Here is a 22,896-nt window from a genome sequence, read left to right as displayed (position 1 = left end):
CCCTTCTCTGCTTAGAACTGGTTTCCGATCTGAGCCCTTGATATTCATGGAAGTGATTCTCTTTTCTCCAAAGGTCTCTGTAATGTTCCTGTAGGCAGTATCTTTCTTACCCTAGTGAGATAAGCCTCTACATCCTTACATTTGTCCTCTAGCCATCCCTGCTTAGCCATTTTGCGCTCCCTGTTGATCTCATTTTTGAGACGTTTCATTTCCTTTTTGCCTGCTTCATTTACTGCATTTTTATGTTCTCTCCTTTCATCAATTAAATTCGATATTTCTTCTGTTACCCAAGGATTTCTAGCAGCCCTCGTCTTTTTACCTACTTGATCCTCTGCTGCCTTCACTATTTAATCTCTCAAAGCTACCTATTCTTCTTCTTCTGTATTTCTTTCCCACTTACTTGTCAGACGTTCCCTAATGCTCTCTCGTAAATACTCTACAGCCTATGTTTCTTTCAGTTTATCCAGGTCCCATATCCTTAAATTCCCACCTTTTTGCAGTTTCTTCAGTTTTAATCCAAAGTTCATAACCAATACAATAGACTGTGGTCAGGGTCCACGTCTGCCCCTGGAAATGTCTTACAATTCAAAAACTGGTTCCTAAATCTCTGTCTTACGATTATATAGTATACCTGAAACCTTCCAGAGTCTACAGGCCTCTCCCATGTATACAAACTTCTTTCATGATTCTTGGTTCAAAAATGGCTCTGAGCACTATGGGACTCAACTGCTGAGGTTATTAGTCCCCTAGAACTTAGAACTAGTTAAACCTAACTAACCTAAGGACATCACAAACATCCATGCCCGAGGCAGGATTCGAACCTGCGACCATAGCGGTCTTGCGGTTCCAGACTGCAGCGCCTTTAACCGCACGGCCACGTCGGCCGGCTCATGATTCTTGAACCAAGTGTTAGCTATTATTAAGATATGCTCTGTGCAAAATTCTACCAGGCGGCTTCCTCTTCCACTCCTTGCCCCCATTCCATATTCACCTACTACGTTTCCTTATCTTCCTTTTCCTACTGTCGAATTCCAGTCCCCCATGACTATTAAATTTTCATTGCCCTTCACTATCTGAATAATTTATTTTATCTCATCATACATTTCATCAATCTCTTTGTCATTTGGGCCGGCCGGAGTGACCGTGCGGTTCTAGGCGCTTCAGTCTGGAACCGCGTGACCGCTACGGTCGCAGGCTCGAATCCTGCCTCGGGCATGGATGTGTGTGATGTCATTAGGTTAGTTAGGTTTAAGTAGTTCTAAGGTTTAGGGGATTGATGACCACGCATGATCTGACATTCCGCGCTCTGATCCGAAGACCGTCACTTTTGTTTCTCCTGATAACGACGTCCTCCGGAGATCCGAACGAGGGACTATTTTACCTATGGAATATTTTACCCAAGCGGACGCCATCATCATTTAACCATACAGTAAAGCTGCATGCCCTTGGGAAAAATTACGGCTGTAGTTTCCCCTTGCTTTCAGCCGTTTCCAGTACCAGCACAGCAAGGCTGTTTTGCTTAATGTTACACGGCCAGATCAGTCAATCAACTAGACTGTTGCCTCTGCAACTACTGAAAAAGGCTGCTGTCCCTCTTCAGGAACCACACGTTTGTCTCGCCTCTTAACAGATACCCCTCCGTTGTGGTTGCACCTACGGTACGGCTAATTGTATTGCTGAGTTACGCAAGCCCCCCCCCCCCCCCCCCCCGCCACCAACGGCAAGGTCCATGGTACATGGGGGAAGGGGGGGCATAACGATATGAGATTGATCAATTTATGGAACGTATAGAAGTTTACTGTTGTGAATGGCTAATTCCAGCAGAAAGAAAAAAAAATTCATATATACAACTGGAATAATCCGTCAAAAAAAACTAAAACCAAATATAGATAGTATAATACTGAGAAGACAGACGTTGATTTAGGTACAAAATATAAGGGTAAAGAGAGGAAGACAGTGTGACTCCGATCATTATGCTTCAGAAATAACTTTTCCGATTAAGACTAAGATAAAACTGGTGGAGATGGAACAAAAGGAGGAGGAAGTTGTAGGAAGCGCAGTGGATCCAAAGTATAGCATACAGACGCTACAAAAAGAAAGCGTGATATGTTTGTATCAGGAGGTGGTTCAGGAAAAGGAGAAAATGTATCACAGACGTTTAAGCTCTGGGAACGAAGAGAATTGAAACTATATGAAAAGACAGCTAAGAAATTAACAAGAAAGTGTAAGGAAGAGGCATGAGAAAGAATATGTGCAGAAATAGAGCATTCGATTGAATATAGATCAGAGGAGGAGTGGAGGATAATAAGGAAGATGAAAATGGCTTGCAATCCCGCACCCACGCTGTAACGCATATCCACTGGACAGTGGGAGAAGCACTTTGAAAAACTTCTGGTAGAAACAAGAAGAGACCAGATGATAGTAGTATTTTAGATAATACTGAGTCCATAGTAGAGTTAGATGTAAAAGAGATGCTGAAAATGGGAGAAATGGAAAGGCAAGTAGATCAGTACGAATTGTGATGGAATTGAGTGAATGTGAGCCCTTCAGATGATGAGACGTAAGTCTAAATTCATTAGTCAGATTGTGAAGGAAGAGGAAATACCAAGAGATTAGTGCATATCATACGTATCTACTATTTGTAGAAAAGGAAACAAGAAGCACCCAAGCAATTATAATGGTATTAGTGTTAGGGCATCTATCAGCAGACTTTCTAGAGCTGTACTAAAGAACAGGTTGGAGAATGGGATTGAGGGGAAGGTACGAGAGGTCCGGGCAGGTTTTACGTATGGACGAACTTTCTTTCATCATATTTTTGGTCTTAGATAAATAAGTGAGAAGGTGTCTTATAAGAGCATAAAGGAGACCTAATATTTGTGGGTTTAGAGAAAGTGTGTGAATCTGCAACCATCACTGAACTGCGGGAAACGATGGAGTATGTTGGTGCAGAAGTACAGCAAATGTCCCCTATTTGGAGAATATACCGTCAATCGTATGCATTAGTTAAAATAGGGAGAAATTTGAGGGAGTCGTTCCAAACATCGAAAGTACCTAGAAAGGCCTGCAATATATCACCCATCCTATTTAAAATATAAGTGCCATAGGCCTATGTATTGGAACTGTGGAGTCAATCGTGCAGATGTATGGTAATTCCTTTCCAGCATTGAGTTATCTACCATTACTATTTACCGATGATCGAGTATTAAGAGCGCAAAGTAGGGAAGAAGTCAGGTTCATGATAATGAAGTTAATGGAAGCGTGTGAACGAGACGGGCTCTGAATTAATATGAACAAAAGAGAATATTTAGTAGGAAGGGGGGGGGTTAGGGGGTGGAGTGGAAGCGATATAGTGCTGCCTCAAGGAGCTACTGAAGCAGAAAAGCAGTTTAAATACTTAGGTTCGACTGTCCATATCTAAGGAAGCTGTGAAGCAGATGTGGAAGGCAGGATCCAACAGGCAAGAGGAGCAATTACGATGCTAAATGGAGTTCTGTGGAGCAGGGCAATATCAAAATAAACAAGAAAGAGGGTTCTACGTGGTGCAGAAGGATGGACCACGGAGGAGCGACAGAGAAGTAGAGTACAGGCATTAGAATTGGATGCATTTAGGAGGACAGCTAGGATATCAGAACACAGAGGAGAAGAAACGTAGAAATTAGGGATATAATGGATATGAAACTACCATTCGTGCAAAGAATTGAGAAAATAGCTCTTCAATGATACGTCCAAGTAAAGCGAATGGGGCATGGGCGATGACCAAAAGAAAAATTGGTCAAGGCGAGAAGGAGGAAGTGCAGACAGCCGAAAATAACATAGAGAGCGGGGGGCAGTTGGAATGATAAGAAAGAAAAATCTGAAAGTGGAAGATTGCAATGATCGTGAACGTTGGCGAATGGGCATACAGGACAACTGCTGAAGAGTGGAGAATCCCTCAAAAGTAAAACATAGTCTGAGATCCTCTGATGAGCTCTCTCCAATCAACACAAAGACAAGATTTCCATAGTGGAACAGAAGGATTCAAACCCTATTGCTTCACCTATTTTTGATCGATTCTTATACATGGAGATCTGTAAAGGCCACAACCTCACAATTCACTTTAAGGCGTTGAGTTCTTTGGTGACAAATGTGATGGCGAACGTTGCATGGTGTTGTATGTGTGGTTTGTAAACGAGGGATTCATACTCAAGCCTGAACACCAGTGATATTACATCATTCACTATTAATGGAATGAGTTTGTGGCTGACTGTAGGGAATTGTGTAATGTTTAAGGAATAATATAAAATGCAGTACCCTGTAACAAGCTTTCAGGGAAATTAAAGAACACTAGACTAGACGAAAAGTGTGATTAATATATTTCAGTACAAATATTGAAGCACTTGAATGATCTGGCTACGTCGGATCGTCGCACTTCATTGCCCTCATGCAAGATGCAAACTTTAGAGTGAATTTTAAGGCGCTGCATGTGATGCAGCTAGAGGGAAACAACTTGTTACTAGTTTTTCTAAACGGTTCCGTGACGAAAGAGGCATAACGGATTCTGGTTCCGATAACCCAGCTTAGCGCCAGAAGTATTTGAGGAGGATACTGACCAGAGTCTGACCATCGGTGAGTTGGTGTCTACACTGACGTATGAATCCGAAACATTAAGAAAGCCCGCAGGTGAATATTTTTTAGGGAAGTTGTACTGGATATTCGTGCTTCTTCCCTTACAGCATCTGCACAAACCAACGTATAAATAATGCAAAAACAATTAATGACTATGTGAAATTCATGGTTTTAGCGTCTATGAGATGGTATGATATACACATGAAACGGTAGGTAGCGTGGGAGAGGGGGTATGGAAGGTGCCGGTGGTTTAACTGGACAAATTTCAACCAAGCATTTATTAATAGAAACCAAATACGAGGTTTACATATCATCGTAAGAGCGATTTCAACCTGGCTGGTAACAAGAGTTTTACTCGAAACATATTCGCTCACATGTGGCTGTAAGACAACAATTCCTTACAGAAAAAAATATGCCTATAATCTCTCTTGCACATAATACACAAAAAGCAAATAACAAAATTCAGGCTTGCATGTATACCAACTACTGAGATACAACGATTCACAAAGGTGATAAAAAACTGAGTGCTAATGACCAATATTAGAGCACAAAAATATTATAATGTATAACTAAATTTACAATAACAGCAACGTCGCAACCAGTACTACCTTTTCTTTGTGAATCGTGAACGACATTTACAAGCAATCAAGCAGCAAATTCTTCAAAATAAATGTTCGCACTAAAACTCTACAACATACATGGCATGTATATCAATTAACTTGACATACCTTAAAATCTTGGCGGAACTAGTGCACTAAACTTTCTGGAATCAAATGGTGGCCCAATAATACGTAACGAACCGTCTGGTAGATAACCTCAGCTCTGCCAGCGCAACAAATATTTAAAAGTACTGGAATAGCGGTAAACGTTACAACTTAACATCCCAATAAAACATGACAGTACGGTACAGAAACAGCCAAAGTTGTAAGATTCACTTTATTGCAACTTTCGCTGTTTCTGCTTGTACATGTACATGTACATCTACATCTACATGGCTACTCTGCAAATCACACTTAAATGCCTGTAGAGGGTTCATCGAACTACCTTCACAATAGTTCTGCGTTACTCCCCTCTCGAACAGCGCGTGGAAAAAACCAACACCTATATCTTTCCGTGCGAGCTCTGATTTCCCTTATTTTTATGATGATGATAATTTTTCCCTATGTGAGTCGGCATCAACAAAATATACTCGCATTTGGAGGAGAAAAGTCGGTAATTGAAATTTCGTGAGAAGATTGCTTTGTTGATTCTTGGAAGGAGACCAAACAGCGAGGTCTTCGGTCCTGTCAGAATAGGAAAGGATGGAGAAGGAAGTCGGCCGTCCCCTTTCAAAGGAACCACCCCGGCGTTTACCTGACGCGATTTAACGAAATTACGGAAAACCTAAATTAGGATGGCCGGACGCGGATTTGAACCGCCATCCTACCGAATGCGAGTCCAGTGCACTAACCACTGCGCCTTATCGCTGGATGTGAGAAGATTCCATCGCAACGAAAGACGCCTTTGTTTTAATGAGAAGATTCCGTCGCCACGGAAGACGCCTTTGTCTTAATGATGTACCCCCCAATTCCTGTATCATGTCAGTCTCACTCTCTCCCCTGTTTCGGGATAATACAAAACGTGCTGCTCTTCTTTGAACTCTCTCTATGTACTCTGTTAATACTATCTGGTAAGGATCCCACACTGCGCAGCAGTACTCCAAAAGAGAAAGGACGAGTGAAATGTAGGCAGTCTCTTTAGCAGATCAGTTGCATCTTCTAAGTGTTCTGCCAATACAACGAAATCTTTGGTTCACCTTCCCCACGACATTTTCTATGTGTTCTATGTCATACTCGTTAACACATGTTGCTGTCATGTATGTAAACCAGCATGTTGGAAATCCATAAACATGGTAGTCCTTTGTCCCACATAAAACAAATGGTTACAGGCGTAGGTTAACAGACGACAACCCAAACTTAACACACGGAAATGAACGAGAATGGAGTCCGACGTTGTATAACAGGTCCCCTCACTTATACGAGAGACCAAAGAACTGTCATACGCAGTTTGACAAGTACACTAGGACTCGTACGCAGGCAACAGTAACACAAGTCACGAACGTGATGTAAGAGACAGCAAAAATAAAATAAAATAAAAACGTCATAGGCTCCATAATCAACCTCTTGCAACCTCTGCTGAGCACCAGCCTTACGTCCGCGGGCACCGTACTCCACACATACACAGGAGCTAGAAAATCGCGACAGCATACAATCGTTGCTGGTGACTCCTCAGGGACCGTCTGGGCGCCAAATTTAGAACACCGCAGTGAGTTAATGACAGGCTGACAGCCTGATCTCGATGAGTGTTATTCCACAACATCCATGCGGGAAGCAGCCTCTGCGCATAACACCGAGAAGTGGCAGGCAGATAAAAAGCCCGCACTGCAAGCGCACAGCTCATAGCTGTCCTCCACGCTCAGCTGTCGATGCCAGAACTCCAATACACAGGCTGGCTGCTACCTGAGGCACTCCAGCGGACCAAGCTTTCCCTTCCTCGTTCGTAGACAGAATCGTAACTGAGAGTGCGCCCCAGCCGACGCTGCTTCACTTCTGCCTCTGTCAGAGATAACAAGCAACACGGCGTGCCCGCGGAAAGCCCCTCCGACATGGATTGCCAGAGGCATTCTGGTACGGATGAACTGTGATGAGCCAAAATGGCATGACCGCTACCCGCTACGACACTGACTGCCGCCTGGTGGGGTTGCGTGACCATGATGTGGTAAGAAAAGTATACAGGATGGTCCATTAATCCTGACTGGGCCAAATACCTCACGAAATAATCGTCAAATGAAAAAACTACAAAGAACGAAACTTGTCTAGATTCAAGGGGGAAACCAGATGGCGCTATGGTTGGCCCACTAGATGGCGCTGCCATGGGTCAAACGGATATCAACTGCGTTTTTTCAAATAGGAACCCCCATTTTTATTACATATTCGTGTAGTAATTAAAGAAATATGATTATTTTACTTGGACCACTTTTATCGCTTTGTGACAGAAGGCGCTGTAGTAGTCACAAATATATGGCCCACAATTTTAGACGAACAGTTGGTAACAGGTAGGTTTTTTAAATTAAAATACAGAACGTAGGTACGTTTGAACATTTTATTTCGGTTGTTCCAATGTGATACATGTGCCTTTGTGAACTTATCATTTCTCAGAACGCATGCTGTTACAGCGTGATTACCTGTAAATACCACATTAATCCAATAAATGCTCAAAATGATGTCCGTCAACCTCAATCTATTTGGCAATACGTGTAACGACATTCCTCTCAATAGCGAGTAGTTCGCCTTCCGCAATGTTCGCGCATGCATTGATAATGCGCTAACGCATGTTGTCAGGCGTTGTCGGTGGATCATGATAGCAAATATCCTTCAACTTTCCCCACAGAAAGAAATCCGGGGACGTCAGATCCCGTGAACGTGCGGGCCATGGTATGGTGCTTCGACGAACAATCCAACTGTCATGAAATATGCTATTCGATACCGCTACAACCACACGCGAGCTATGTGCCAGACATCCACCATGTTGGAAGTACATCGCCATTCTGTCATGTAGTGAAACATCTCGTAGTAACACCATTAGAACATTACGCAGGAAATCAGCATACATTGCACCATTTAGATTGGCACCGATAAAATGGGGGCCAATTATCCTTCCTCCCATAATGCCGCACCATACATTAACCCACCAAGGTCGCTGATGTTCCACTTGTTTCCGTTGCCCAATAGTGCATATTATGCCAGTTTGCGTTACCGCTGTTTGTGAATGATGATTCGTCGCTGAATAGAACGCATGCAAAAAATCTGTCATGGTCCCGTAATTTCTCTTGTGCCCAGTGGCAGAACTGTAGACGACGTTCAGAGTCGTAGCCATGCAATTCCTGGTGCATAGAAATATGGTGCGTGTGCAATCGATGTTGATGTAGCATTCTCAACAGCGACGTTTTTTAGATTCCTGATTCTCTCGCAATTTGTCTGTTACTGACGTGCGGACTAGCCGCGACAGCAGCTAAAACACCTACTTGGGCATCCTCATTTGTTGCAGGTCATGGTTGACGTGTTTCACATGTGGCTGAACACTTCCTGTTTCCTTAAATAACGTAACTATCCGGCGAACGGTCCGGACACTTGGATGATGTCGTCCAGGATACCGAGCAGCATACATAGCACACGCCCGTTGGGCATTTTGATCACAATAGCCATACATCAACACGATATCGACTTTTTCCGCAATTGGTAAACGGTCCATTTTAACACGGGTAATGTTTCACGAAGGAAATACCGTCTTCACTGGAGGAATGTTACGTGATACCACGTACTTATACGTTTGTGACTATTACAGCGCTATCTATCACAAAGCGAAAGAAGTGGTCCAACTAAAACGTTCATATTTCTTTACGTACTACACGATTAAGTAATAAAAATGGAGGTTCCTATTTTTAAAAAAACGCAGTTGATATCCGTTTGACCTATGGCACCGCCATCTAGCGGGCCAACCATAGCGCCATCTGGTTTCTCCCTTCAAGCTAGACGAGTTTCGTTCTTTGTAGTTTTTTCGGTTAGTGCTTATTTCGTGAGATATTTGACCCGGTCACTATCAATGGACCACTCTGTATAAGCGGAAGAGAGAAAATGGAAAAACATTCTAGCGATCATACAGACCACAAAGAGGGAAATCCACTGACATCAGCAACTTTGACAAAGGACAGATTGTTACGGTTCAGCGCCTGGTAGCGAGCATCCCGGAAATGGCGAAACTGACCAGCTGTTCGTGTGCTACTGCCGTGAGAATCTATGATGATGATGATCTTTGGTTCATGGGGCGCTCAACTGCGCGGTCGTTAGCACTCGTACAAAGTCGCAATTTTTACACTGTCCAATTTTTTCCACAGTCCAGTCCAGCCATGAATTATGTTGATGAAATAATCAGGACAACACAAACACCCAGTCCCCGAGCAGAGGAAATTCCAAACCCGGCCGGGAATCGAACCCCGGACCCCGTGACCCAGAGGCAGCAACGCTAGCCACTAGACCACGAGCTGTGGGCGTGAGCATCTATGTGAAGTGATTAAATGAAGTTTTCGGTTAGCCTTCCCCACAACATTTTCTGTGTTCCTTCCTATTTACGTTGTTCGTAATTACAATTCCTAACTATTTAATTGAATTTACGACCTTTAGATTTGACTAATTTATCGTGCAACCGAAGTTTAACGGATTCCTTTTGGTACTCATGTACTTTTCTTTATTTAGGGTCAATTGCCAATTTTCGTACCATACATATGTCTTTCCTAATTCGTTTTGTAATTTGTGTTGATCTACTGATGAATTTACTAGTCGATAAACGACAGCGTGATCTACGAACAAACTAAGACGACCAGATTGTCTCCCAAATCGTATAGGTACACTACTGGCCACTGAAATTGCTACACCAAGACAAATGGTTCAAATGGCTCTGAGCACTATGGGACTCAACTGCTGAGGTCATTAGTCCCCTAGAACTTAGAACTAGTTAAATCTAACTAACCTAAGGACATCACAAACATCCATGCCCGAGGCAGGATTCGAACCTGCGACCGTAGCGGTCTTGCGGTTCCAGACTGCAGCGCCTTTAACCGCACGGCCACTTCGGCCGGCACCATGACAAATATATTATACTAGAACTGACATGTGATTACTTTTTCACGCAATTTGGGGGCACAGATCCTGAGAAATCAGTACCCAGAACAACCACCTCTGGCCGTAATAACGGCCTTGATACGCCTGGGCATTGAGTCAAACAGAGCTTGGATGGCGTGTACTGGTACAGCTGCCCATGCAGCTTCAACACGATACCACAGTTCATCATGAGTAGTGACTGGCGTATTGTGGCGAGCCAGTTGCTCGGCCACCATTGACCAGACGTTTTCAGTTGGTGAGAGATCTGGAGGATGTGCTGGCCAGGGCAGCAGTCGAACGTTTTCTGTATCCAGAAAGGCCCGTACAGGACCTGCAACATGCGGTCGTGCATTATCTTGCTGAAATGTAGGATTTCGCAGGGATCGAATGAAGGGTAGATCCACGGGCCGTAACACATCTGAAATGTAACGTCCACTGTTCAAAGTGCCGTCAATGCGAACAAGAGGTGACCGAGACGTTTAATCAATGGCACCCCATACCATCACGCCGGGTGATACGCCAGTATGGCGATCACGAATACATGCTTCCAATGTGCGTTCACCGCGATGTCACCAAACACGGATGCGACCATCATGATGCTGTAAACAGAACCTGGATTCATCAGAAAAAATGACGTTTTGCCATTTGTGCACCAATCAGCTGCCTCCATGAGTTTTCAAGTAATTTACCTTTTCAAGTAATTAAAAAAAAAGAAATTTAGATCGAAAACATCCTTACTCGTGGTAGATCAAGTATCGTTTGTATTTGCAATACAAACCTCTAATTACAGCATTCGTGCTGCAATAAAACAGTACCAAGTTTCAAGACCGCATTGTTAATAATAATAATTACAAGGGATTTTAAAGAGACAGTTCAGAGGTTCTACTGTTGGTTCCATTCTAAAAATTCTAGCAGGCAATTTTTGTATGCAGTGGAGCTATAACTTTCCCAATAACTAAAGCAAACTCTAGTTACATAAAAATTGAGAAGATTCTAAACTGTTAAACGACAGAGATATTAATTAATACATTTCCGAGAAAGGGCCATTTAAATACTGCGTCCTGTGCCTAGGCCGTTTGGTAGCAAATGTTCCGTTTGGCGGTCTGCTGCGTCCATATACAGAGGACACACTTCGCACAGAGGTATCGCCCGCAGCTCGTGGTCGTGCGGTAGCGTTCTCGCTTCCCACGCCCGGGTTCCCGGGTTCGATTCCCGGCGGGGTCAGGGATTTTCTCTGCCTCGTGATGGCTGGGTGTTGTGTGCTGTCCTTAGGTTAGTTAGGTTTAAGTAGTTCTAAGTTCTAGGGGACTTATGACCACAGCAGTTGAGTCCCATAGTGCTCAGAGCCATTTGAACCACAGAGGTATCAAACTGCCCGCGTCAGTGAAACGGGTGTGCGCACTGTGCCTCATATGACATCAGAACTGGGTAGACTTGAATGCGTTTCCCGTACAAGTAGGATATGAGCTCTCGAGGACTGTACACCGTCCTGCATCGCTTAGATTTCACGTTAGTAGCTATTTGTTTGCCGCCCTTAGTGCTGACAAAACCGCGTTGCAAGTGGAGATATTATTTTCCACTTTTAAAGCGCGCAATTAACCTTTGGTAATTAAGAGTCAGAGTGACCCACCATTTTACTTGGAACTCCTCGTAGAGGTCGCTTCTGAATTGTTAATCATGCTGTTTCCGGTAGGGGTGTTATTATTATTATTGTTGCAGAGGTTGAAAGTACCGCTTCAGAACAGGAGTCCCATTGAATCCCTGCTCTGCGCTCATAGGCAGCACACCGCACCTGGTACACGCGGCGCTCGGGGACCACAGCACAGCTACGACACCTGAAGATGGGCTTATAATAGTCCGAAACCGGTCGTGTGAAAATAAAGTAATTTACATCTGCAGCGTATTTTCAACCTCTGCTATAGTGCTCAGTTGCGGATGTTCTCCCAACAGGATTGTTTGTATTATCATTGTTGTTATTACGGATGTTATTACGTTTTGTGCCTGTGAGCTTTTACAGACTACGTCAATCAGTTAGAATTCAAAACTTTTATTTGTAGTCATAGTTCCTGATCCCGCTGAGTAAATAGCAAGTAGGAACATTTTCTTTCAATGGGTACAAATATTAATGTGGATTTACAGGCTGGAGATTATGGTCAGTATGTTCTCCATCACTTTCTGGCTGACCGCTAAAATAGTTTTTAGGGTGTTGTAAACAGAGAAGGTAGGTATACAGGATGCACAGACAATTAAAGTGTCTTTTTATAACGACATAACTAAATACTGATCAGATGAATATTTACCCTGCGCCCCACACACGGACAGTGATACCCTGGTCCAGGCACTGAATGAAAGAATTCATCGCTGCTTCCAGTGTTGCAAGCTAAAGTGCACGTTACCTTCCTGTATGTTCTCCGGAGTTGCTGAAATTTCCCGATAGACAACATCTTTTATGCACCTTCAAAGAAAAATATCCAGAGGAGTTAGGAGACAGCAGTCCGATCCACGGTTCCTCAACAACGGATCCATTGGGGAGGATACCTGCGGTTTAGAACACGACGCGCACGCAAGGCGTTATGTGCTGGACATCCATTATGTTGATAGCACATTAGCGCCGGCCGGGGTGGCCGAGTGGTTCTAGGCGCTACAGTCTGGAACCGCGCGACCGCTACGGTCATAGTTTTGAATCCTGCCTCGGGCATGGGTGTGTGTGATGTCCTTAGGTTGGTTAGGTTTAAGTAGTTCTAAGTTCTAGGGGATTGATGACCACAGCAGTTAAGTCCCATAGTGCTCAGAGCCATTTGAACCATTTTTTATAGCAGATTAGCACGCTGGTCCTTTGCAGCCGGCCGCTGTGGCCGAGCGGATCTAGGCGCTACAGTCCGGAACCGCGCTGCTGCTATGGTTGCAGGTTCGAATCCTGCCTCGGGCATGGAGGTGTGTGATGTTCTTAGGTTAGTTAGGTTTAAGTAGTTCTAAGTTCTAGGGGACTGATGACATCAGTAGTTAACTCCCATAGTGCTCAGAGCCACTTGAACCATTTTTTTTGTCTAATGAGTACAGAATATGGACTGAGAGTAAATCGAAGAAAGACGAAAGTAGTGTGAAGCAGCAAAAGTGAGAACAGCGAGGAACTTAACGTCAGGACTGATGATCTCGTAGGAGATAAAGTTAACGATTTGTACTACGTAGGCAGCAAGATAACTAATGACGGACAAAGCAAGGAGGAAATCAAAAGTGGACTAGCACTGGCAAAAAGGGCAGTCCTGTCCAAGAGAAGTCTACTAGTATCAAACATAGGCCTTAATTTGAGGAAGAAATTTCTGAGAATGTATGTTTGGAGCACAGCATTGTATGGCAGTGAAACATGGACTGTGGGAAAACCGGACCAGAAGAGAACTGAAGCATTTGAGATGTGGTGCTACAGATTAGTGTTGGAAATTACGTGGACTGATAAGGTAAGCAGTGAGGAGGTTCTGCGCAGAATCAGAGAACAGGATAATAGTACATCTGTTAAGACATCAGGGAACGACTCCAGGGTACTAGAGGGAGCTGTAGAGGGCGAAAACTGAGACGAAGAGGTTGGCACAGGACAGGAATTCGTGGCTGGCCACATGAAACTCGTCAGAAGACAGATAATAAAAAAAAGAGATGTGGTAGGGTCAGTGTGTGGCGCAGACACACGAACCCAAGATGTCAACAAGGCACTGTGCAAACTGTTGGTGTCTCTATAACGATCTAGCGTGTGTTTACATGGAATGGGCTGGGAGCTCTTGATGTTTGGCTGTTTGGATGCCATTTGCAGCCATTGATGGACGTCATGTTATCAAATTTCGCTCGCAGGCGTTTAACTATTACTCTGTCCGTTCACACCACACAATAATTGTGGCGGCCAACACAGTGAACAACGCTTAATCGCAAGGATTCAATATAGAGTCGCACTCCGATTCGCTCTCGACAGAGGTGCTCTCCCAGTGAAGTGCTGAGGAGAGACTTGTTCCTCGCTCTTTGAGTCACGTATGAGCGCACACACTCTCGTTACGTATTCTCGCTCCAAGAGCGACAACAGATCGGCCCCTCTCCATGCCAGACGTGAAGGGGTATATCTTTTCTGTCTCTTCCATTACTCATTCAGCTCAAGGCGTCAGGAATATCGTCCGCCAATAAGCATTGCTCTTCTAAAATGGGAAAATGAAGTTTCGTTTAAGGCGACCAATCCGGAAATTTGTAGCATCGGCGTTTGGCGTTTGCTGTCTCCTTGTCAAAACCTCTGAGACTGCGTGCTATGTTTGTAAAGAATGCGTAGGCTGGGCGCTCCCACACAATGTAGCGGAATTTGCTTTTAAGCCTAACACGGGGTCATTCTCCCTTTCACTCGGGAAAACGCTGTCTGCTCTACGGGCCGTCGCCGGCTGACGTAGATAGGTCGACTCGTCCTCTGATGGGACCAGCTTCCTGGTGTGCAGTTTGCTCTCTCGAACTAAAAGCTTTTGCGACTGTCGTGTCTTGAATATGTGTGTGTACACCAGCCTCGAATATTTCAATCTCGGTGCGCCTACTTGTTATTTGCTTATCGTTTACATGAATTCATACAACATCGAGTTTATTTTGTCGAGTTTGGGTTCGAAAAAATCGTCTTGATGTGTGGAATATGATGGTGAGGGCGGAATATGTAAGCAATGAAGATCAGGAGGCCACGACGTCTTACAGTCTATACAAATTACGGTATCTTTAGAATGCGTTGGTGTGGATACCTAAATTTAGTACACCGCCATGGGACTAGCCTGGCGCAGTGCATGGACTCAACAAGTCGTCCAAATTCCCGGCAGAAATATTGAGCCACGTTGCCTCTATAGCTGTCCATAATTGCCAAAACATTGCCGGTGTAAGAGTCTATGCATGAACTAACCTCTCAATTACATTCCATAAGTGTTTGTGGGATTCATATCGGTCGATATGGGTGCCCAAACGATTCGCTCTAATTGTCCAGAATGTTCTTCAAACCAGTCGCGGAGAGTTATGGCCCCGTGACATGGTGCATTGTCATCCATAAAAGTTCAGTCGTTGTTTGATAACATGACGTCCATCAATGGCTGCAAATGGCATCCAAACAGCCAAACATCAAGAGCTCCCAGCCCATTCCATGTAAACACACGCTAGATCGTTATAGAGACACCAACAGTTTGCACAGTGCCTTGTTGACATCTTGGGTTCGTGTGTCTGCGCCACACACTGACCCTACCACATCTCTTTTTTTTATTATCTGTCTTCTGACGAGTTTCATGTGGCCAGCCACGAATTCCTGTCCTGTGCCAACCTCTTCGTCTCAGTTTTCGCCCTCTACAGCTCCCTCTAGTACCCTGGAGTCGTTCCCTGATGTCTTAACAGATGTACTATTATCCTGTTCTCTGATTCTGCGCAGAACCTCCTCACTGCTTACCTTATCAGTCCACGTAATTTCCAACACTAATCTGTAGCACCACATCTCAAATGCTTCAATTCTCTTCTGGTCCGGTTTTCCCACGGTCCATGTTTCACTGCCATACAATGCTGTGCTCCAAACATACATTCTCAGAAATTTCTTCCTCAAATTAAGGCCTATGTTTGATACTAGTAGACTTCTCTTGAACAGGACTGCCCTTTTTGCCAGTGCTAGTCCACTTTTGATTTCCTCCTTGCTTTGTCCGTCATTAGTTATCTTGCTGCCTAGGTAGTACAAATCGTTAACTTTATCTCCTACGAGATCATCAGTCCTGACGTTAAGTTCCTCGCTGTTCTCACTTTTGCTGCTTCACACTACTTTCGTCTTTCTTCGATTTACTCTCAGTCCATATTCTGTACTCATTAGACAAAAAAAATGGTTCAAGTGGCTCTGAGCACTATGGGATTTAACTACTGATGTCATCAGTCCCCTAGAACTTAGAACTACTTAAACCTAACTAACCTAAGGATATCACACACACCCATGCCCGAGGAAGGATTCGAACCTGCGACCGTAGCGGTCTCGCGGTTCCAGACTGTAGCGCCTAGAACCGCACGGCCACTCCACTCATTACACAGTTCATTCCATTCAGCAATTCATGTAATTCTTCACTTTCCCTCCGGATAGCAATGCCATCAGCAAATCGCATCGGTGATATCCTTTCACCTTGAATTTCAGTTCCACTCTTGAACGATTCTTTTGCTTCCATCTTTGCTTCTTCTGTGTACAGATTGAACAGTAGGGGCGAAAGATTACATCCTTGTCTCACATCCTTTTTAATCCGAGCACTTGGTTCTTGGGCGTCCACTCTTATTATTGCGTCTTGACTCTGGTACTTATTGTATATTACTCATCTGTCCCTATAGCTTGGCCCTATTTTTCTCAGAATTTCGAACATATTGCACCATTTTACATTATCGATCGCTTTTTGCAGGTCGACAAATCGTATGAACGTGTCTTGATTTTTCTTTAGTCTTGCTTCCATTATCAACCGCCTCACTCTTGCCTTTACCTTTCCTAAAGCCAAACTGATCGTCATCTGACACATCCTTAATTTTATTTTCTGTTCTTCTGTATATTACTCTTCTCAGCAGCTTGGCTGCGTGAGCTATTAAGCTGATTGAAGGATAATTTTCTCACTTGGCAGCTCTTACAATCCTTGGACTTGTGTGGACGATATTTTTCCGAAAGTCAGATTGGTACGTCACCACACTCATATGTTCTACACATCAAAGTGAATAGTCATTTTTTTATCAGTTCCCCCAATAATTAAAGAAATTTTGATAGATTGTTATCGATCCCTTCTGCTTTATGTGATCCTTAGTCCTCCAAAGGTCTCTCAAATTCTGATTCTACTATTGGCTCCACTATCTCCTCTAAATTAATTCCTGTCTCTTCTTCTGTCACATCAGACAAATGTTCTCCCACATAGAGGCCTTCAATGTATTGTTTCCACCTATCCGCTCTCTCCTCTGCTTTTAACAGTGGAATTCCCGTTACACTCTTCACGTTACCATCATTGCTTTTAATTTCACCGAAGATTATTTTGAATTTCCCATATGCTGAGTCAGTCTTTTTCGATTCCTTCACATTTTTCCTGCAGCCATTTTGTCTTAGCTTCCCTACAGTTCCTATTTATTTCATTCCTCAGCGACTTGTATTTCTGTTTTCCTGAATTTCCCTGAACATTTTTGTACTTTTTTCTGTCATCGATTAACTGAAGGATTTCTTCTATTACTCATGGTGTCTTCGCAGTTACCTTCTTTATACCTATGTTTCCAACTACTGTGACTGCCCATTTAGAGATGTCCATTCCTTTTCCAACTGTACTGCCTACTGAGCTGTTCCATGTTGCTGTATTATAGCCTTAAAGAACTTCCAGCGTATCTCGTCATTCCTTAGTACTTTTTTGTGTATTGGTACTTCCTGACTAATTTCTCAAACTTCAGTCTTCTCTCCATCACTACTGCATTGTGATCTGAGTCTATTTCTGCTCCTGGGTAAGCCTTACAATCCAGTATCTGATTACGGAATCTCTGTCTGACGATGATATAATCTAACTCAAGTCTTCCCGTATCATCCGGTCTTTTCCAAGTACACTGCCTCCTCTTGTGTTTCTTGGACAGAGTATTCGCTATTAACAGCTGAAATTTATTACACAACTCAATTAGTGTTTCTCTTCTCTCATTCCTTGTGCCAAGCCCATATTCTCCTGTAATATTTTCTTCTGCTCCTTCTCCTACAACTGCATTCCAGTCCCCGTTGACAGATTTTCGTCTCCCTTTACATACTGTATTACCCTTTCAGTATCCTCTTCATCTTCAACTTGCGACGTCGACATGTATATCTGAACTATTGTTGTCGCCGTCGGTTTTCTGTCGTTTCTTGTGAGAACAACCCTGTCACTGATCTGTTCACAGTAACACATTTTCTGACCTACCTTCCTATTAATAACGATTGCTACACCCATTACACCATGTTCTGCTGCTGTTGATATTACCCTGTACTCAACGGACCAGAAATCCGCGTCTTCTTTCCATTTCACGTCAATGACCCCTACTCTATTTAGATTGAGCCTTTGCATTCACCTCTTCAGATTTTCTAGCTTCCTTACAACTTTCAAGCTTCTGACATTCCACTCCCCGACTCGTAGAACGTTATCCTGTCGCCAATGCCTTTCGCCAATGCCTTTCGCCAATGCCTTTTGCCAATGAAGAGATTATCCTGACACATCTTCAATTATAGGCCACATGTCTTGTGGATACACGTTATGTGTCTTTAATGCAATGGTTTTCATTGCCTTGTGTATCTTCATGTCGTTGAACATTGGGGATTATTCCGCCTTTAGGTGCAGTTCCTCACCTCAAGGATAAGACAGTGCCCTCAACCTCTGTCCACTCCTCTGCCCTCTTTGACAAGGCCGTTGGCAGAATGAGGGCGACTTCTTATACCGGAAGCCTTCAGCCACCACACCTTTTACCAACTGAAAAGTGGAATCAGCTGACCAGGCCCTGGTTTCCCGGTCGTCTAGGGTCCAACCGATATGGTGATGAGCCAAGGTGAGGCGCTGCAGGCGATGTCGTGCTGTGAGCAAAGGCACTCGCGTTGGTCGTCTGCTGCCACAGCCGATTAAAGCCAAGCGGCGCCACAAGACCCTAACGGATACGTTCGTCATTCGTCTCACACTGATTCATGCTGTTATTTCACGTAGTATTGCTTCTTTTTTTAGCGCTGGCAACTCTAAACAATCACCGCTACTGTTGGTCGGTTAAGAGTAGGCCATAGCTCATTGCACTGTCCGTGCTGAGAGGTACTGCCTGACATTTGGTATTCTCAGCACACTATTTCCGAAATGAAATTGTCCATGGGTCTAGCTCCAACTACCATTTCCGCGTTCAAAGCCTTGTTAATTCCCGTCGTTCGGCGATACCCACGTCGGAAACTTAAACAAACGAATAACTTGAATACAAATGACAACTCCGCCAACGCTCTGCTCCTTTAGGTCTGGCCGGCCACTGTGGCCGAGCGGTTCTAGGCGCTTCAGTCGGGAACCGCGCTGCTGCTACAGTCGCAGATTCGAATCCTGCCTCGGGCATGGATATGTGCGATGTCCTTACGTTAGTTAGGTTTAAGTAGTTCTACGTCTAGGGGACTGATGACCTAAGATGTTAAGTGCCATAGTGCTTAGAGCCTTTACATATTGCCGGCCGGTGTGGCCGTGCAGTTCTAAGCGCGTCAGTTTGGAACCGCGTGACCGCTATGGTCGCAGGTTCGAATCCTGCCTCGGGCATGGATGTGTGTGATGTCCTTAGGTTAGTTAGGTTTAAGTAGTTCTAAGTTCTAGGGGACTGATGACCTCAGTAGTTAAGTCCCATAGTGCTCAGAGCCATTTGAACCTTTACATTTTGTGTACGCGATCTTACCGCCATGCATACATGTGCATACCGTTACCCCATGACTTTTGTCTCCTCAGTTTAGTACCTGGTACTATTTTCAACTTGATACTACTATTCCTTCCAGAAAAAAGAGGTCTTAACAAACAGAGATACCGACAACAAAATGTTCTTGTAAGGCTTCTGATTTTACCAGCAGAGGTACGTAGCCCTAAAAACGAAGTACTGCTGTCGAGATAAGAACTTTGTCTTAACAAGGAATGTTATCATTTTATTAGAACGCAACAGTACCAGACTCCAGCACGTATCCAGTGGGACGTCTACCAAAAATGTTCAAATGTGTGTGAAATCTTATGCGACTTAACTGCTAAGGTCTCATCAGTCCCTAAGCTTACACACTACTTAACCTAAATCATCCTAAGGACAAATACACACACCAATGCCCGAGGGAGGACTCGAACCTCCGCCGGGACCAGCCGCACAGTCCATGACTGTAGCGCTATAGACCGCTCGGCTAATCCCGTGCGGCGGACGACTACCCGTTGTGGAGAACGATGACTGCCGCTGTAGGCACATCTCACTGTTGGTGCCATTTGTGTATCGATAAATGCCAGGATCAACTTCAACAGTCCCCAGATCAGGTCTACTAACGAGCACCAATAACAACTTTTGTCATTTCTTTTGCCTTAGCTCTTTCTGTCGTGCTCGTTTGGATCCCTTCCTTTAGACGGAGTAAAAACCCAGCTAGAAGACGAATAGCGCAAGCTAGACAACAACTCGCGACCAGACACTTCCGAGGCAAAACGTCCTCCTCGACGTTGCAAAAGAGAGACTTTTCTGCAGAAGAGAGCCACATTGCAGAGCAGCGGAGGGTCAGGACAACAAGCACCTGAGGAGAGTAGGAAGGAGAGGGAGGGAGAGAGGAAATGATGAAGAGCGGGATGCGAGGGCTGGGAAGAGAGGGGCAGGGGGCCACGAGGCGACTGGCGCCAGCGCGGCGCCACCTCAGGTGTGTCGGACGGGCTGGCGCCAGCGGCGTCGGCGTCCGCAAGAACTGGAGCGCCACCTCGCCTCGTGCCTCGTGCTTCCGTCCCTCTCCACCGCCACCCCCCCCCCTCTCCCCCCTTCACCCTCATACTACCACCCCACCCCCACCGCGTCTCAGAACTCTGCCCACACGCCGTGCCTCGGAAGCCCGCATATGTTTCTGCCCGGCTAGAGTTGCGCGGACTGCCCACCCCGGGTGCCAGCGAACTGGCGCCATTCTCTTTGTGTGCGAAAAGCCGCCCGTTGCTACAATGCGGGTTTTCTCACAAGACTTTAATACTTTAACATCCCGGTACGCAGTGTAGCAACGTTATTTTGTTAGCACGGCACTTATATTTTAAAACCTCTACAGAAATAAATTTTTTTCGCTGTTGAGTCGCCCCATAAGTTTTTGTACCATACCTGGTTGCGTAAGCTCTGTTTAATTATTATTTTTTTAAAGCAAAGTTGAACAAAAGAAACGTGTCCAGTTCTTGGAAAAAAGCACATGTTAAGCCCGTCTACATCTACATCCATGCTCCGCAAGCCACCTGACGGTGTGTGGCGGAGGGTACCTTGAGTACCTCTATCGGTTCTCCCTTCTATTCCAGTCTCCTATTGTTCGTGGAAAGAAAGATTGTCGGTATGCCTCTGTGTGGGCTCTAATCTCTCTGATTTGATCCTCATGGTCTCATCGCGAGCTATACGTAGGAGTGAGCAATATACTGCTTGACTCCTCAGTGAAGGCATGTTCTCGAAACTTCAACAAAAGCCCGTACCGAGCTACTGAGCGTCTCTCTTGCAGAGTCTTCCACTGTAGTTTATGTATCATCTCCGTAACGCTTTCACGATTACTAAATGATACTGTAACGAAGCGCGCTGCTCTCTGTTGGATCTTCTCTTTCTGTTCTATCAACCCTATCTGGTACGGATCCCACAATGGTGAGCAATATTCAAGCAGTGGGCGAACAAGTGTACTGTAACCTACTTCCTTTGTTTTTGGACTGCATTTCCTTAGGATTATTCCAATGAATCTCAGTCTGACATCTGCTTTACCGACGATAAACTTTATATAATCATTCCATTTTAAATCAGTCCTAATGCCTACTCCCAGATAATTTATGGAATTAACAGCTTCCAGTTGCTGACCTGCTATATTGTAGCTAAATGGTAAAGGATCTTTGGTTCTATGTATTCACAGCACATTACACTTGTCTCCATTGAGTTTCACCTTCTACATGAAGGTTTGTAGAAGTGATCCACAAAACGTCCAATATCCTTGACATCGATTTGTTGTAGAATCTTGGAACACACTGTGAGCTCAAACATAATGAGGCGCCTTGAAGAGAATGAGCTCCTCAGTGCCAACCAGCATTGATCCCGAAAACATCGATCATATGAAACCCAACTCGCACTTTTCTCGCACGACACACTGAAAAGTTATGGATGCAGGCAGTCAGGTTGATACAGTATTAGTTGATTTCCGAAAAGCCTTTCACTCAGTACCACATACAGAGTTGTTGTTGTTGTGGTCTTCAGTCCTGAGACTGGTTTGATGCAGCTCTCCATGCTACTCTATCCTGTGCAAGCTTCTTCATCTCCCAGTACCTACTGCAACCTACATCCTTCTGAATCTGCTTAGTGTATTCATCTCTTGGTCTCCCCCTACGATTTTTACCCTCCACACTGCCCTCCAATACTAAATTGGTGATCCCTTGATGCCTCAGAACATGTCCTACCATCCGATCCCTTCTACTGGTCAAGTTGTGCCACACGCTTCTCTTCTCCCCAATCCTATTCAACACCTCCTCATTAGTTATGTGATCTACCCACCTTATCTTCAGCATTCTTCTGTAGCACCACATTTCGAAAGCTTCTATTCTCTTCTTGTCCAAACTAGTTACCGTCCATGTTTCACTTCCATACATGGCTACACTCCATACAAATACACTCCTGGAAATGGAAAAAAGAACACATTGACACCGGTGTGTCAGACCCACCATACTTGCTCCGGACACTGCGAGAGGGCTGTACAAGCAATGATCACACGCACGGCACAGCGGACACACCAGGAACCGCGGTGTTGGCCGTCGAATGGCGCTACCTGCGCAGCATTTGTGCACCGCCGCCGTCAGTGTCAGCCAGTTTGCCGTGGCATACGGAGCTCCATCGCAGTCTTTAACACTGGTAGCATGCC

The sequence above is a fragment of the Schistocerca piceifrons genome, chromosome 1 (assembly GCF_021461385.2).
Source record: "Schistocerca piceifrons isolate TAMUIC-IGC-003096 chromosome 1, iqSchPice1.1, whole genome shotgun sequence".
NCBI classification, from domain to species: Eukaryota; Metazoa; Arthropoda; class Insecta; order Orthoptera; family Acrididae; genus Schistocerca; species Schistocerca piceifrons.
This window is presented reverse-complemented; position numbering follows the sequence as displayed.